General features: G+C 40.7%; 1 protein-coding gene across 1 annotated transcript in view; it reads left to right on the forward strand.

Moving 5' to 3' along the window:
* The first annotated feature begins 2,436 nt into the window (after nucleotides 1-2,436).
* Nucleotides 2,437-18,719, forward strand: part of ESRRG (estrogen related receptor gamma) — a 473,251-nt gene continuing 456,968 nt past the window's right edge. The window contains exons 1-2 of the mRNA XM_060692488.2: nucleotides 2,437-2,653; nucleotides 10,761-10,889. The gene's annotated coding sequence lies outside the window, so the exon portion shown is untranslated. The remainder of the gene's footprint in view (nucleotides 2,654-10,760; nucleotides 10,890-18,719) is intronic.

Here is an 18,719-nt window from a genome sequence, read left to right on the forward strand (position 1 = left end):
TCCACGCCTTCAAGGTCAGTCAGAGTCCTGGAAGACTAGTGATAGTTGCCTAAGCTTCTTGTGCTCTTTTTTTGATCAGTGACACGGTCCACTTGCAGAGCCCGTCCTGTGTCTCCAATAAGTAAAAGGCAAAGTTCTTCCTTCATAGGGAAGGAGTGCCATTCGTACAGCATTCCTTCCCTCTGAAGGAATCATAGATAGATAGATAGACTTAGGGAAGAAAAAGAAAAGCTGAAACATCGGCATCTTACCTCCTCAGCACTCTGAGATTTAAACCTTGCTTGGTTCTAACTGTAAACCAGGAGTCTCTTTTACCCCCTTGTCTTTGTAGGATGCAGAAGGTGAATAATGAAATCCTTTTGCTAATAGTTTATGAGCCATGAGATTGGAAATGTATATGGATAGACCTGAGCACCGGTCTCAAGATCACTTGAGAGCCTCTTGGAGCCTGCCAGAAAGTAACCATTTAATATCCCCAGCTTGAGCAGAGGGGAGCAGGGCTTAATCGATGTATTTTTCCAGCTACTTTTTAGCTCCTTCCTACCGCAGATATACATATATTGTAAACGTGGAGTGGATGGGCAGGTAAAACCCTTGTGTGTGCACGTGTGTGCGCGCACGCCCTTGGGTCTGCAGCATGTGTTTAATTAATCCGAACGGAGGTATGGGGGGGGGAGGGCAAAAGAAATCAGACCTATATGCTAGACACCTCACAGGCCGTCCTTTGCGATCACATGTGCACAGCAGCAAGCGACCCCTTCATTGTATATCATCGGGAGCCTGCTGAGCTGTCAGTTGGCCACTGATGTGTCCACGGTCTGGATGAAGACAACATCCAGGGCGTCACTGACAGGATGGCAGATGAAAGCCTGTCGGGATGCGAGGGGACAGTTCCGGAAGACGCAATAAGCGCGGGGAGGAGGGAGAAAGCGGCCCCGCGATTGGGCGCTCCAGAACTAACTCCTGTCCGGCGGGAGCGCCCAGCCGAAAGGGAAAAAGCCGCCGGAAGAGAGGCAGAAGGAAGTAGGGATGCGTTAGATGAGCGGAAGGGGGTTGGAGGGGGGGAGAGAGAAACAAATGGCCCCAGAAGAAAAGCAAAAGAAAGGAATGGGGTGCTCCAAGGGGAAATAAACTTTGAAAAGGAGCAAAGTTAATGAAAGCGAGAGGCGAGCGGAAGGGAAGCCCTCGAAGTCTTTTCTACTGACTTCGCACTTCTCCGGGAGGGGGGCGCTTGGGGTTTCAGGCCGACGGCTGAGGAAGCAGGGCAAACCCCGCTCTGAAGAGGGTGGACATTTCCCAGAGTCAGGGCGCACCTGACGCCTGGCGGCATCTCAATCACACACACACACACACACACACATCTCCCGCCACTCTCAAGCCAGACGGTCCTCAGGCTTTCTCAAGGCGCCCAGCCGGGTGAGAACTTCGCGGAGCGAACTGCCAAATTCGCAGAGACGCAGCCAGCCGCCCCCTGTCCCTCGACGGGTCAACACTTCCTCGGCGGGCAGCTCTGACAGCTCCTGCCGGAGGGTTTGAGAAAAGCTCTTGCCGAGCTCCAGGGCTCCGGAGTGTATCCTGAATAGCCGGGGCCATCAATGGCCCAACGAATCCATAGGCCTTGGCGACAAGGGAAGCTCCCCCCACCCCCAAGTGTTCGTCCTGAAGCCAATGAAGGGGCGAGGAAATGTCTCCTCCAGCCCGGTCAATGACTTCGTTCTACCCTCCTGCAATTCTGGAGAAAAGCGTTAGATTCCCGCGCAAACTTATTGACCGCCCTTGACATTAGCGCGTCTTGTTGCCTTTTGATGACGTGAGTGTCGGCCTCCTCCTCACGTTTAGTCGACGCCGAAGAGCCCTTTTTTTTTTCTCAGTAACGATCTGGGCGTTATTGGAGCAAAAAAGGGCAGAGGAATAGGGCTCAAAGCTCCGCTTATCGCATCCATTTTACTAGGGCAAAGTTTTTTTTTTTTAAGGAAACGGTAAAACAATTCTGGACTTTACAATAATTTGTCCAGCCTGAATCTGAAGGGCTACCGTAGGTGTAAAGGAGGCGGATTTCAAAATCTCATCCGCACCAGAGGTGCGTCTCTGCATATACGCGATCTGCCTCTTCTACTACAACCGTCCCTTTTTCACAGACACACACACCGTCCAATTAATAACTTTTTTTTTAATAGAGTGCGACCGCTGGTAACCCTAGCCAGGTCTCAGTAGCCCAGGCAAGCCAATTCCAAGCATATGTGGGCAATTAAGAATCCACCAGCGCCCTAACAACACACAGTAAACATAAGCACAATTACCGCCGAACTAAATCCTTTTGCTACAGTACACCCACACTTTTCAGCCCTGGCAACTGCCTGGGGGGGTTAATCTTCCGAAGAGAAAGGGGGGCTCCCTGCGCAAAATTACGCCTTCTCTTCTCATTTGTTAGCTGATTCCATCAAAAAGTTCGCTATTTATAGGCTACACACATGAACCTGGAGTAATGCAAACCCTCCCGTGTTTGTTCCTTTTTGCAAAGTGACCGGTGCCGCAGCTTTTGATTGCCGTTCGGGCAGCCGGAGCGGCGGAGAGGACGAGCTGCAATCAAAGCAAGCTGGGAACAGATCTCCAGCTGCAGGGAGTCCGGGCAACGCGCTCGCCGCACAACCTTGTGAGTACCATACCGCGATCCCCCAACACCCCCCTCCCTCTCCCAGCACAATTTGTAGATTCGTTTAGGAAAACCCATTGTGAAAGAGAAGGAGGGGAGCCTAAAAAAAAAAAAAGACGACGAAAGAGACCGCGAACTCGAGGAAGAAAGACTTCGAGCAGGAGAACAGAGCTGAGAATGAGCCCCGCCGTTCTCGCGGGGTGCCCCTCAGATCCAATTATCTGAAGAGTGGCGTTTAGCGATTCTCCCTAAAGTCAGGCAGGGTTGGATTGATCCGACTGGGAATCAAAGCTGAAGGGAAAGGATCTTTGCGATTCCCAAACAAAAGTGATTGGTGGACAGCTGCTTCCCAATACGACCGAGAAGCAGATAGAAAAGCACCCTAAAGAGGAGTCTACTTTATTTTATTTTTTTAACGTAGACAGAGGGCCTAGAGAGCCCGTAGAAGATTGAAAATCTTACTTACTGCCCCCCCTCCCCAATGGATTGGCAGTTGTTATAAATTTGTAAGAATTCCTTCTTGGACATTCCTTAAACTGCCTCACCACATATTAATCAGATTCCCACTTGGGTCGGGCTAAAATACCGGTTTGCGCGTGGGAAAGACCGGGGGGGGGATGCAAATCTTGCAGGGACCGGGAAATGCGGCTTTGGTCAAGGCGGCCGTGGGATAGCAACCAACTCCCAGGCAGAGAACTCTGGACTGGGGAAGGACGGAAGGAAGGAAGGAAGGAAGGAGGGAGTGAGGGAGTGAGGGAAGGAGGGAGGGACGGGGATGGCTTTTTGCTAGCGAAGGACTCGGGCTTGCAGCCCACTGAGCTGAGCCTGGCCTAAAACCCACCCACTGCAGCGGCAGGGTGCCCTGGATCCCAGCCCTGTCCTTAAGAGCGGAGGAGCGGCAGGGGCGCCCCGTGTCTGCTCTGCCTGCCCTTGCAGGGTCTGGGCAGCGAGAGGATGGGGCTTGCTTGGGCTGGAGGTCCGGGCACCAGCTCCCGAGATGGGCATTCCGCGCGGGAGGAGGGTCTCCGTGCCTTAGGCGCATAGCGGAGGGGCCAGCGCAGTCCCAGAAAATAGCAGCAGCAGCAGCAGCAACTTGCTGGGGCTCCGCTCGAACTTTGCTGCCTCCAGTGGAAAAAGTGACTTCGATCCAAGGCCATTTATAGGCGACGGAAAAACCTCCTTTTCCGTGAGCGGCGGCCGAGCGAGCAGGCAGCCTTTCAGCTTCCCCGCGGCCCCCTGCGAGCCCTCGCCTGTCCTCTCTCGGGTGGGGAGGACGCGAAGCCGGGGCGTTTGCTGACCCGTTAGAATGGCGAGGCCGGGCTTCTGGCAAAACTTTATTTCGCTAATCTTTGGGGTCGCTCTTATTAAGATTATAACGCAAAGAACCCGATGGATCACGGGACAGAAATGAGATTTTTTTTTTAAAGGGGGTGGTTATTGACACCACTTTCCCCCCATATAATTGAACCGCTAGCGATAATAACCCATTTTTGAGAGTTGTCTAGAAATAGTGCTGTATGATCCATATTTTCATTTTTTCCTCACTTTTTCATAAGGTTTTTTAAAGTAAGAAGGCGTAATATTAGCAATTCATTCAGTACCTTGGGGGCAGATGCTCTCTCTTGAAACAAAGAGTCCTTCAACTTCACTTCCAATCTCTCCACGCTGTTTATTTTTTCTTTTCACACTTTTTCTTCCATCATCAAAATTTAAAGATTAGTGTAAAAGAGTCATAGTGTCAAAAGAGAAATAGAGTCACAAACCTGGGAGATGGATGGGATCTTATATAATATTTGAAAAGGGGAGGCAAACCATAAATCATTTTACATCATTACAATTTAACTGTAGAAAATTAACAGTTTTAATTGTTTGGCCCCAATAAAATATTTTTTTCATTTACAATACAGTTGCAGTAGGGCTCAGACAACTGAAATTATTTACAGTCAGATCTTTGTTCTATATTCTGCTGCTTAATTTGAGAAGCTACTTTATTGGGTCAAAGATTAAAAATTAAACTTGGCTTTGAAATTAGTTTGACATATCTGAAAAGTTTTGCCTTTCCTGTAAAGCTGTTTTGGGAAAGTACATGGTTATTTCCTAACTAACAGAAACATGTAAAGAAATCAGTTTCGTGTTTTTATGCTCTAATTTTGAAAAGAATTTATATATCCAGACATTTCTGTGTGGGAAGAGATTTTACAAAATATGAAACCCTCATTTTCCTAGTTGTATAACATCATAGTTTCTTCCAATGGTAAAGCAGTTTATAGCCTATTCACAGAAAAATTTCTAAAGTTGTGAATAGCAGACATATTTTCTATATGTAAATTAGGAGGATAAAAAAGTTTTTTTTTAAAAAAAAATCATTACCAAGCATAGATTGTTTGAAGTAAAGGGAAGTAGAAGAGAGTGATAGGAAATACTTTCATTATACAATATCCTACATTTTCTTTCTTAATGGATGATACTAAGAATTGCAAAAGGCCTAAAAAATCTTACAGTCTGTTTACATAGATTTCAAGTTAATAGTTTATGGGAAGAGTACAACTAATCATTACATTACAAAGTATTTGTTATCAAGAGTTAATTTCCTGTAGGATGTTTCTTTGCCTTGTTCTTTACTGTTAGTTATAAATTTATTGGAATGATTATCATGGTAAACATAATGAAACTGGAATATTCTATATGCCTTCCCAGAAAACTCTCCTTATGGTTCAGAACATTTAGGATAATTTTATTTTGTAATATAAGAGGTTTATAACTGTATAATTGCAGGTTCTAGTAAGTATGATTTCTCATTATTTACTTAGTCAATATTTTATTATGTATGTATTATTTCAATGTATGTATGTGACCCCCCACTTTTTTCATATTCATGACTCTGGACCACTAACAACGGTTAAAACATCATGAAATTAGACATAACTGTAGAAATAATGCATATCTATATACCTTTGTATGTGTGTATGCATTTGTATACACACAGACACAGACACAGACACAGACACAAACACAAACACACACACACACACACACACACACACACACACACACACACAGTATATAACTGGCAACTGAATTATCTGATTACTTTCAGCCGAACAATTTCTCCTGAAAAGTACTATTTGAGGAGTTAATCAGATAATAAAATGATGGTCCAATTTGGTATTCATCAAAAATACATGTTTTAAATTGCATCAGTTAACTGATAAAGATATAGGAGTATAAGCCAATCAGTATTTATTTCTGAAATGTAGGAACTTGTTCTCCCTTAAAATTTTCAAACAGAACAACTTTTAATACTGTTAGTTGTAGTGGACTGCCTCTTTCAGCATGTGTGCATATCTGTATGTGGAATTAATCCCTGACAATTAGATTCAATTTGATCCAGATAATAGCCTCTAATTCCACCAAACCTTCCAGTTTTCCTTCCTTAAGATTCTCCACATACTGGTCCAATCTTCACATGTAGCCCATTGTTTTCCCTTTAGCCCTTCCTCAAACCACTCTTTCTATCTAGAGCTGTCTAGTATCATTTATCTATTTCAATATTTCCATGCTTTCTCCTTTCCAAGAGAAGCTGCCTTCCTCAGTCTCTTATCTGTTAAAACACTGAGTTAAGCTATTCATCCTATTTGATCATTAGTTAATCAGACTGACAGTAGCTTTCTACCACTCTCGAAGTGGTCTTTCCACTCATAATAACTCTTGTCCATTTGAGCATCCCACTTTTCACCTCGCTTTTTTTCATCCTAGTCTTTCCCCACTTTTCTCTTTTCACAGATCAACCAATTGTTGATCAATTAGTTACATGTTGCATGGCAAAATACTTTTAAAAGTATCTTTTTCAATTTCTGATAAAAATAAATATCTTTAGAAATGTTATTAATGGGCCTCATATACTATTTGTAAATATCAGCCTGTATACAGTTTATATATTTTAGGGCTATGTTCTCTTGGCACAGTACAGGGGATTAAAATGTAGGTTTCATGAGCAAAGCGCTTTATACATTTTTAATTTGAACAAAACAGATTAATTGGGGAAAAGGCCATTTCTTGTAAGTGTATCAGTCAAAATGTTTATACATTTCCCAGGTGTTATGAGACAATATGCACTTAATCTGAATCTTGTAAACAATAAAAAATGGGCAGAGAAACAACTTCACTGAAATTGTAAATAAAGAGTACAAGGATGCTTCATAGAGATTAAGTTTGGTCCTGGATGAAGGAAAAGGTGAACACCAAAGGTGAGAAGAAGCAGGCACATTGTTTCATTGTGAAGATTTAAACACAGCTTTAGTTAAGGAACAGAAATCTGTTCATTTGGAATTGGTGGCATTTTCTTCAGAGTTATAAATTGTCTTTTAGTTTACTGTTGCAGTCTCTTGACTTTGTAACTATAGCTAGTTCAGCGAATATTTAGATTAGAATAAACAGAATTTTCAGTGAAAGAAAGGGTCTGATGTCTTTCTGGTGCACTGCTCACTTTTTCAGTAATGTCAAAATATGTGCTAGATAACTTAGAAATGTCAGTATTGTTACCAACCTCACTTTCCCTGGTCTTCAAAATTATGCATGTACTTTTCATACAAAAACATATGTGTGAACCAATATACTATATAGTACTATTAAACAAATAGAGAAGAAAGCAGTCAAGGAGAACTATAAAAGCAAAAGTTAGAATTTCACAATAATTTTACATTTTAACTAAATACATATTTTACCAATTTCAACTCTTATATACAAGAGGGTCAGGACATATATTATTCAGTGATAGTGCCATACAGGCAGAAGTTCCAATCTGAATCAGAGAGAAAAGGGAGATATAAATAGAAATACAGTGGAAAAAGGAACACATTAGAACATCTCTTACAAACTTTTATCTTGCTTGCATGTTCATTTTAGCAGGTACAGAAAAAGTCCATTCTAGTCTTGTTTTCATTAAATATTCCATATATAAACTATTTAAAAAGCGGTTTATCTCTCTTATTCCCACCCCCACACACTTTTGCTATTTATATTAAACTCTTAGTAAGTGTCCGTATTTCAAATTACGTTCAGGTTGTAATCCTATTTAGAAACTTCAAGTAATTGTACAGAACTAGAACTTTGAAATAATTTAATTTGATAATTGGAATAAAAAAACCTCAAGTGTTTTTCCTTCCTTCCTTCCTTCCTTCCTTCCTTCCTTCCTTCCTTCCTTCCTTCCTTCCTTCGTACTTTATTGTAAAAATTCTGGTAAACTACTTAGAAGCAGAAATGTGGCAAGGCCGTAATCGAATAAGTAAAATATACTGCTTAGGGATTTTAAAATATTTTAATCGATGACATCAATCAAAGCAGAGTAATAACATCAGTAATTCAGCACAAAAGTACAGGATCTCTTTCACTTGAGAACTCTGAAATTATCTAAGGCAGAAAATAAAAACGAAGCAACCCCAAAAAACTTAAGAGAAGATAAAAATACAGAAACATAGATCTATAAAACTTTTTAAAAGTGCAAAAGATAAGAGAGAGAGGGAGGAAGGTAAAGGAAAGATGAGAAAAGCGGAACACAAGAAAGAAAAAGGATTCCTTTTTAGAATGAACAAAATTGATATTGAAAACTAAAAGGCGAGGAGAGCATCCTGAAAGACTTTTCCACTGACTTTGCACTACTGGACTAGGTGATTGGGGTCTCAGGCCAACTGCTGATGAAACTCTATAAACCCTGTTCTGTTTCAGTGAACATTTCCAAGAGAATCAGGGCCACCTGGTACCAGGCAGCATTCCAGTCATATATACCTCCTGCTGCTACAAAGCCAGTCTCCAGCATTTCTCAGCTGGATCAGAGTCTCACCAAGTGAAATGGCAAATTCACAGAGATGCCAAATTCACAGAGATGCCAAATTCACAGAGAATTTGGCATCTGGCTGTTACCTTTTTCTGATGGGTCAGCACTTCCTTGCCTGGCATCTCTGACAGCTTCCTGCCCAAGGGAGAAGGAAATCCTTTGCAGAGCTTGATCCTTGGTAGTGCTACCCTCAGAACCAAACTCTCAACTTCTAAAAATGCAGTTTAGATCCCTAAGTTCCAGAACCTTAGAATCAACAACCTCCCCCTCCACCCCGTCCCAAATGAATGAAAAGGGGAGGAAGTATACAGTTAGAATCAGACTCAAGCTAGCATAACTTCCTTCCTATCTGGCTAATAATAGGTGCATAACAGTATGTTATATATTTATGCTAGGCCAGAATTATAATAGCCATATGAGGTATAGAACAAAGAATAGTAGAGTTGGAAGGTATCTTGGAGGTCTTCTAGTCCAACTTTCAGCTCAAGCAGGAAACTGTATACGATTTCAGACAAATAGTGTAGTCTATGCTTGAAAGTCTCCAGTGATGGAGCCCCACAGCTTCTGAAAGCATGCTATTCCATTGATTGAAAATTCCTTCTTAATTCTAGGTTCCTTTTCTCCTTGGTTAGTTTCTTGTCTTGCCTTTTGGTGAATTGGAAAATAGTTTGACCCCCTCATCTTTATAGGAACCCCTCAAATATTGTTTCAATCCCATCCCAAGAGCTTTGGTAGTACAGGGGTTTAAGGCACCCTGTTATTAAACTGGTTATTAAGACCAGCTGCCTGCAATTACTGCAGGGTTCGAATCTCGCCAAGGCTCAAGGTTGACTCAGCCTTCCATCCTTTCTAAGGTAGGTAAATTGAGGACCCAGTTGTGGGGGCAATAAGCTGACTTTGTATAAAATATACAAAAGGATGAAGGCTATTGCTGAGCACATTGTAAGCCGCCCTGAGTCTTCGGAGAAGGGCGGCATATAAATCAAATTTAAAAAAAAAAAAAATTTACAGATTGGAAGACCACATAGTGAATTCAATTAAATCAATATAAAATTTGAATGCATCCCTTCAGGGGTTTAAGTGACAATCACCAGCACCACCATCCTGCCGCCCAGAAACAGTCTTTCAAATTCTACTCTGATTCTCCTTCTCCCTTTAGATTTTGGGTCTATTGATACATTTTAGTGTCATATTTTCCCAGATTCAACAAGAATAACCAGAATACTACAGCATAGTAAAAAGTTTGTTCCACTAGCCACTGTCCCTCTAACCCTTCCCCCACTGTCAGAAGGGCATCAGATCTATTTTGATCCTTCTGTTATTACTTCTTCTGGGATAAACCAGGGCTACCCCCAATTATTCTTGGCTTCCTAATCCAATTTTATTTTTAGAGGTGTTGGGTGAGAAAAAAAATGTTTTAATAAATATAGCCAAGCTAGAAGTAGACTTGGTTATAAGCACAGTCATAAATCACAATAGTTCAACCAGATGCCAGAAGCACATCTGGGGACTTTCTAGGTCTTCCTCTCTAGGGGCCAAGAGAGAACAGACAAAGGTTATAGAAGGGAAGGTTACAAGGTAAAGAGGCAATAGCTGCAAAGATATGAAGGAATGCTTTGGTCTCTCTAATATTTTGGGCTCTCTAATAATCTGTTGACACAAGAACCACAGTTGATAAATTCAGGGGACACCCACAAAACCCAAAATATCTTCACTAAATTTCCCTCTGTTTTCCTGTCCTTAGTTCAGATAGATTAAAGAACAATAGTGTCCTTTGTATGTTTTTAAAAGCTGTGCTCTCTAATGATCTGTAGACATGAGAACAACAGTTGGCAAAATCTGGGAGCACCCCCAAACCCCAAAATTACTTCACTGAATTTCCTTAATCCTTAGTTCAGCTAGGTTAAATAACAACTCTATTTGTGTGTGTGTGTGTGTGTGTGTGTGTCAAGCATTACTTTACATTCTCTTCTTGATGCTTCCCACAATTTAAGCTCCATTCCCAACTTCATTCAGACTCTGCATAGACCTTTTCCACTCTTTTATTGAAAACCTTTGCACTAAAAAGTTATGGGCATCTTCAGGAACACAGAATCGAAGAGAAAATTTGTTGCCTATATTTTGTTGGGGGGGGGGGGAAACCTCAGATACACTCAAGAAAATGGGGTTTTTCACCGCAAAATAATTCCTTCTCTCTCCTTCGCAGTGCAAAAATATAGTTTGTTAGAACCTTGAGTATAACCAATCTTCCCGTATTTCTTCCCCTTCTCAAAGTAACCGGGAGTGCAGCTTTATCACCTCTTTGCTGCGGAAACAGCTCGGAGGAGCCACGACCCCCCCTCCCCATCAAGGCTAGAGCTGCAGAGGTTCCGGGCCGAGGCAAGTTGCTCATCCCACAGTCATGTGAGTACCGCTCCGCGATCTACCGCGGGATCTTGCGCTGACTTGCAGCTCGCGCTCCTACTTGACTTCAGCTCTACTTCTTTGCGGTGCCCTCGGCGACGTTTACAAACAGCGCGGCTACTGGCTTTGATCTAGTCGAAAGCAATGTGGCCGAGAGCAGAGCAGGGAGAATGGAGACGAATGGAGAGGACGAACAGAAAGTTTGCGATGCGAAATGCTTTATCCAGAATCCACAATGACTTAGAATTAGCCCGAGATTGTTGCATACTTGCAACAAAGTTTTCAGTTTCAAAGAGCACAGCTTTTCACTTCTTAAAACCGAACGTCACGGAGCTGGGGGAAAAAAAAACCCCACATCAGAGTCTTTGAAGAAAGCTGCCCAGGGATGGGAGGTACAAGGCAGGCAAACATTTCGCCTAAGGAACCTGGTCGATTTCGTTAAAAAGGAAGAAGGGGCATTAAAGTGCCTCTTTCCGGGCAAAGGGCATGAAGATGCTCTCTGTCGGTCCTACTCCTCGTGCACATTGCCGGTTTGCGCGTGGGAAAGACCGGAGGGGATGCAAATCTTGCAGGGGCCGGGAAATGCGGCTTTGGTCAAGGCGGGCGTGGGATAGCAACCAACTGCCAGGCAGAGATCTCTGGACTGTGGAAGGAGGGAAGGAAGGAAGGAAGGAGGGAAGGAAGGAAGGAAGGAAGGAAGGAAGGAAGGAAGGAGGGAGGGAGGGAGGGAGGGAGGGACGGACGGACGGACGGAAGGAAGGAAGGAAGGAAGGAAGGAGGGAAGGAAGGAAGGAAGGAAGGAAGGGAGGGAGGGAGGGAGGGAGGGAGGGAGGGAGGGACGGGGATGGCTTTTTGCTAGCGAAGGACTCGGGCTTGCAGCCCACTGAGCTGAGCCTGGCCTAAAACCCACCCACTGCAGCGGCAGGGTGCCCTGGATCCCAGCCCTGTCCTTAAGAGCGGAGGAGCGGCAGGGGCGCCCCGTGTCTGCTCTGCCTGCCCTTGCAGGGTCTGGGCAGCGAGAGGATGGGGCTTGCTTGGGCTGGAGGTCCGGGCACCAGCTCCCGAGATGGGCATTCCGCGCGGGAGGAGGGTCTCCGTGCCTTAGGCGCATAGCGGAGGGGCCAGCGCAGTCCCAGAAAATAGCAGCAGCAGCAGCAGCAACTTGCTGGGGCTCCGCTCGAACTTTGCTGCCTCCAGTGGAAAAAGTGACTTCGATCCAAGGCCATTTATAGGCGACGGAAAAGCCTCCTTTTCCGTGAGCGGCGGCCGAGCGAGCAGGCAGCCTTTCAGCTTCCCCGCGGCCCCCTGCGAGCCCTCGCCTGTCCTCTCTCGGGTGGGGAGGACGCGAAGCCGGGGCGTTTGCTGACCCGTTAGAATGGCGAGGCCGGGCTTCTGGCAAAACTTTATTTCGCTAATCTTTGGGTCGCTCTTATTAAGATTATAACGCAAAGAACGCAAAGAATGGATCACGGGGCAGAAATGGGGAGATCTTATTTTAGGACTCATTATGAAATGAAATAGTTCCCCGCCCAATACTTTTTTCTTAGCGATGCACTGACGTTAAATAGGGTAACGGCATTTGGTAAGATTGGTAATAATGTCTTTCCTGCGGTATAAAGATATAGCTGTTAGGGCCATCCATTATAAACTTTCAGTTTTACATTTTAGTAGGATGGTAAAACAAGGTGGATTTGCGAGTAGCCTTTTCTCTAAACTGAAGGAGACAGGATGGAAAATAAGCATGTCACTTGAAATATATAGAATAGTAAATAGCATTCTGTGTTTTGTCAATAAAAACCTGAAGGTTACAATAAACAAGGAAAATTAATAAAGCAAATTGCATAGTTTCTTCCCCCCAAAAAATAGCTTAGGGTACACAGGCAAGGAACAAGACTTTGAAGTCATGTCCCCACTTGCACCTAAACATGGCACAAACATGCCCTGGCAAAGCCTGTTTTCTGCTTTGACCCAGTGAGTTTGCCGTTATCTCATCTGCAGCCAATGGTCTAAATTGTCCTTAGCTGGACTGGTGTTAAAATAATATTTTCTCCTTTATTCCTACAGCGTACAAGGGCAGCCTCAAGGTGTATAAGATCTGTTAGGCTTTGTCACCTTGGAAGAAAGTCAGGTGACTGGCAGTAACTGTAAATAGAAGCAGGATAGTGATCAGAAGTGGGAACAGCAAATTTCATGCCAGTACATTTTTCTGCCAGCTGAAGAATAGGTGGATAGCAGTATAATTCAGCAGAGGAAAAGGCCTTTAGATTCCATTTGGAAGAATTTTTTTCCCAACCCTCCATCCTAAAGATTAATTAAAAATTGCCCCTCAATTCTTAATTTAGCAATAGAAAGTCAATGTGCTTCAATATTTGTTCAAATTGTAGTAACTTTTGTTCTAAGTGTTGTGTGCTGCTGAAATCTAATACTATTTCAGATTTGCCCAAACACAAGTGAAGTGTAAGTCCAGAGTTGTTGCAGGCAAATATTATGGGGTAGGTGACATGTAGCCATTAAGCCTCCATCCTTTTGTCAGCTTCCAAAACAAAGTCACAAGAATGGCTTATTTTGATAAATGAAACTCTGAAATGTTTTCAGTATACATCTTCTGTGCTTTTTAAATAAGCAAATATACTTTTTTTACTTTTAACTATCTTTGCAAACTTTTGAGCTATTTCTGGTTTCTTCTCGATTTAATGTTAATGACTTACAGACAAATGTGTTTTCTCTCTATTGAAATATGTTGCCATGTGACGTTGTACAATAGGAAAGTATTAATGGAAGGTTTATATATTCATTGCTTGCTGACATGTACAACCAGCTCAACCAACCTCAATCTTGTGATTACATGCAATCCTGTTATTGGGGGCAATTTTACTGTACCTACATTGTGTGATGAGCAGAACTTTAATTTGTAATAAAGTGTAAAGAACCAAAGAAAGAACCTTGGGGAACATATGCAGAGACCTTTAGCAAAATATGAATTAAGCCTGGGAAGGGAAGAAGGCATTAGAAAGAAATTTAAAATGATTCTACCTTGACTCTCTTTGATATGAAAAGGAGCAAATGAGAAAGGCTGCCAGGCTTTCAAGTTGCTGTTATTCTGGCGTCCATCAATAGATTTCCTATATTTCTTGTGGCATCTGTTTCCTGAACTGGCCTTCCTGAAAGGGATGACTTTCAATCTCTCTACATATCTTTCAATCTCTCTACATATCTTCTCCAGAGTCATCTCTGTGATTCCCTACATAAGGTTACCTCCAATTCAAAATCTTTCACTTTTCAATTGTTAGTTCTTATTTTACATACATGTTTGAAATACTCTTTGCCAATTCTTCTCCATTTCCTCCATCCCTTTTGATCTACTTTCTAAAACTTTGATTTCCCTGCAGAAATTTATCAGTCTTCTTGGAAGCCTTGTCCTTTCTAATCCCCCCCACTGCTTCTCCTCTTCCTCCATCCATGAACTCTTTTTCTTATTCCATTTTAAAATCAGTTTCTAAAAAGCCATCCTCTTTCCAACCACTTAAAATTTCCTCTCCCAAGACAAATAGTAGTTTCAAAGGGTGATTTTCATTTGTGCATTTCAACACCTTTAACACTTGCATCAGAAGAACATAATCACAGTAATTCTATCAACAATCCATTTGTACATGTTTGTAAACATTTTAGTTTGATCATTCTGAATGTATGGGGTTTGGGATATTGGGCTTTTCAGACATTTAAAATTACAGATTGATACAGCACTATGCCCTCTCACATATGCAACTATAACTTTGTATCATTATTAAGATATCAAGCTAGGTCTGTTGGATGTTGTAAGATGTGTGGTGATACATATATAATCCAACAGGTTCAAATGAAGAGACACGGGTAAAGAGATATTTTGTAGAATTATCATAAGGTATTCTTCATTTAATCAGGAAAAATTATTCAGGATATATTAATACTTAGAAGAAATAAGTTCAAAGGTCTCTCATTTGTCCAGCTGTTATTTTTGCATTTGTGTAACTATATTTTGAGGGGTGGTTTACAAAATTTTATTTAGAACCTATTGATGGCTCACCATAAGGTATACAGAGCACTTTCTTGTGATTTTTTTTTCAAAAGAACTCTTTAAAAAAAAATCAGTCATAAGGATCAACTGGAATGTAAAACAAGCCTCCTCATTCCTTATTTTATGTCCTGAGGCACAAAGTAAGACGAATGTGCTCCCTTCCTCACCCCCCTCAAAAAATCAAAACAACCCCACCCCCACCCCACTCCCGCAAAACCAAGGGAATTATTTTAGAAATTTCTATAGCAAGAAATGTCATAAAGAAGCATACTTTTTGCAGTTTAATCTGCCTTTATCAACTCAACAGTCAAGAAGTGAACACAGGAATGGTTTCAATCAAATATCACAAATGAGCAGTATATAAATTGTTCTCTGATATTTGAGGCATTTTACAATCACACACACTCCTTTTATATTTGGCAATCTGCCTTCAAAGCCCAACAAATGAACAAAATAACATTCCCCTTTATTTTGGCAATCCGAAATCTCAAGGTTGCATTTTAACCCATGAATACTTAATGCTTGCAATTTTTATAAATTTTCCAAATTTTGTAAATGAGTCCATCATATAATTTTGGTTTTTTCCCCCTTATTTCTACATATTGTCAAATCAACATTCAGACCCAGTACATGTCGCTCCAAATGACCAATGTGTTTTTTAAAGGTTTTTTATGTCTTTAAAGATAGCAAATAGGACTGCATATGTTAATATGGCTAAAAGAGCATAGATAGATATAGTAAAAAAGATCCTTTAAATTAAAAGAAAAAAGTTTAAAGGGAGGTATTCTGGAGGCACTGGGATTTTTCATGCAATGATTAAATAATTTCCAGTATAAAAATCTAGTATTAGTGGAAAATTTTCTGTTACTGAATTGCTGAAGAACATGTAATGAATTACTGCAAAACCTTCTTGAGAGGACAAGTGGGTATTTTGAAGAATAGGAACCTCAAAGTGTACCATTACTGTATATGCTACTTGTATGGAGGAGTTTACCAAGTGCTATAATAATTGCAAATCTATAGTATGGAAACAAAGTAGTGCTGATATATTTGTTGGCTTGACAGTTGGGCAATTTCAAATATTTGCATCACATTATTGAATATGGCTGATGCCATTGGACAAAAGATCACTTAACTTCTGAATATTCAATGTGTAAAGTTTGGTTAAAAACTCCAGATATAGATAAAATAATTTAAATGCATATGGAATTTTAAACTTTTTTTAAAATGAAAGGTTTTATATATCTGAATGGAGGCCTTGCAACACCCACACACCCACACAAATACACAAAATTCAATATGCCATGTGGTATGAGAATTGCAAATTGTACCCATTTTATTTCCATCAGTCTGAATCAACAGAGAAGAATATGGGTTAGCAGAAAATATTTATTAGCCACAACCTTTAAACTTATTCAGCCGTTTTCATCTAGTACAGGTCGTCCTTGACTTATGACCACAACTGAGCCAAAATTTCTGTTGCTAAGTGAGTTTTGCTCCATTTTACAATCTTTCTTGCCACAGTTGCTAAGTGAATCATTGCAGTTGTTAAGTAAGTAACACGGTTGTTAAGTGTACCTGCCTTTCCCGTTGACTTTGCTTGTCAGAAGGTCGCAAATGGTGATCACAAGACCCCGGGACACCACAACCTTCATAAATATGAGTCAGTTGCCAAATGTCTCAATTTTGATCACATGACTATGGGGATGCTGCAAAGGTCATAAGGGTGAAAAGTAATACCGTCTGTTGTAACTTCAAACAGTTACTAAGTAAACTGTTATAAGTCAAGAACTACCTGTATTATTTTTATAAACGATACAATGAGGTTTTGATTAAAAAAATAATTAATTAAAAAACAAACAAAAAACTCAAAGGGCAGACTCAATGGAGCACTGGGTCTTTTTCTGCTGTCAGTTTTCTATGTTTCGAAGGTGAGGGGATCCTTGGTGCTCTCTGAGCTTGGTTTTTTTCTTACAGGCATTTCACTATCCAATCTACCCATTTCTGCAAGAAAACAAGTAAGCTCAGAGAGCACCAAGGTCCCCTCATTTCAACTCTGAGCTACAAATATTTCCCTTTATTGATGTTTCTATGTTTCTGTTCTTTAATATACAGACCTAGTGAGCCAAAATAAGTATACAATATGACTAATCTAAACTAGGTATGTTTATATATAATAGAAAGTAATGCTATTATTTTTATTTTTATACTTTATTATAATAGAACATTATTAAGTTAGTCCCAAAGAAGTTTACATCTGTGTAATTAATTACGGATCGTTATTTAATTCTTTGGACAGCGTAACGGAAGGTGAGATATATCAGACACATAATTGATTCTGGGGACTGGGACCATTCCATTTCCAGTTAGAACATTCCAAGTATGAGGTCATTTATTCGAAAACTCTCCAGGGTTGAAATTATATTTTTATCCCACATAATCTATAAACCTAAAGCAAAGCAGAAATGAGACATTACAAAGGTGACAGCAATAAATTGTCTATATTACATCACTTTGCCATGTGTAGCATAATGTAATTGTTGCCGCATTCAAAATTTACTTATTATCTCATTGTTTTAATCTGCACAAAAGTCTACATTTTCATTCACCTCTTGATTGCCAATGCTGTGTGCCTTTTTACTCCTTTTTCTGGGCATAGTTAAAGTTGCTTCTTTGTGCTGCTTGCTCTTTAGCAATGACAACACTGCTAAGAAAGTGAGCTACTTTGCTTGTTCTTAGATCGTGGTTTGCTGTTAGATGCTTTCTATGTGCATAGTAAATGCTGCAAACTTTTGGAAACTTTTTTTCTGTAATTTTAATCCTCCACAGCTTTTAACCAGAGTTTAGACACAATTTTAGCCATAGTAAATCAAAATAATCCCACTGATATTTTATGAAATGATATGTTAAGGTTAATATTTCATTCAGATTAATGAAAATAATAAGCCTAATATTTCATTCAGATAAAAGCAGAACCAACAATCTCTGGATTCTACTTCTGTCTTTATTTGTGGAGTATACAGAAAGTCTTTGTCATTCTTATTTGCCTCCAGCATCTTCCTATATCACTGCTGCCCAATACAGATGCTTACTTGCTGTTAAAAGTTGACACAAATTCATGGCACATGACCAAAATCAATTGGAAGGGTTTTTTTTCCTAATGATGATACACATGTTAATGTTACAATTATAACATGTAATAGGAAATTATTTTTTGATATGGTGTATTTATGGGGATTCTCATTCATCCAGGTTATGGTTGTCCCAAAGGTGCTTTTTCAAAAGGCAACTGGACTTTCTTTGTTTTTGCTTGGACACATTTCACTTCTCATTCAAAAAGCTTCTTCAGTTCTGGATGGTTCTACTCATCCAGAACTGAAGAAGCTTCTTGGATGAGAAGTGAAATGTCTTCAAGCAAAAACAAAAGGCAGTTGTCTTTTGAAAAACACCTTTGGGACATTGTTTGATATAAAGTATGACAGGACAGAATATCAGACTGGTGAATACCTTCTTCTTTTCCTTAACATAGTTTTAAAAGATATTTCTAGACTTACAGTTAAATAAATTATGAGCTTCATATTATATAGCTTCAACTAGAACCCATGATAATATTACAGGTCTTTGCATCAACATTATAATATTTACTTAATTTGCTTTATTGACATGTTTTTTGTAACCCTTCTGTGACATGCTATTATTTTTCCCTCTTCTCATCCTATATTTTCCCTGCTTTCAGTTTTATTTTTGCCTTCATTTGAAGCAGAATGTAAGCATTA

Source organism: Pantherophis guttatus, chromosome 1 (assembly GCF_059756535.1).
Source record: "Pantherophis guttatus breed Tessera chromosome 1, ASM5975653v1, whole genome shotgun sequence".
NCBI lineage: Eukaryota > Metazoa > Chordata > Lepidosauria > Squamata > Colubridae > Pantherophis > Pantherophis guttatus.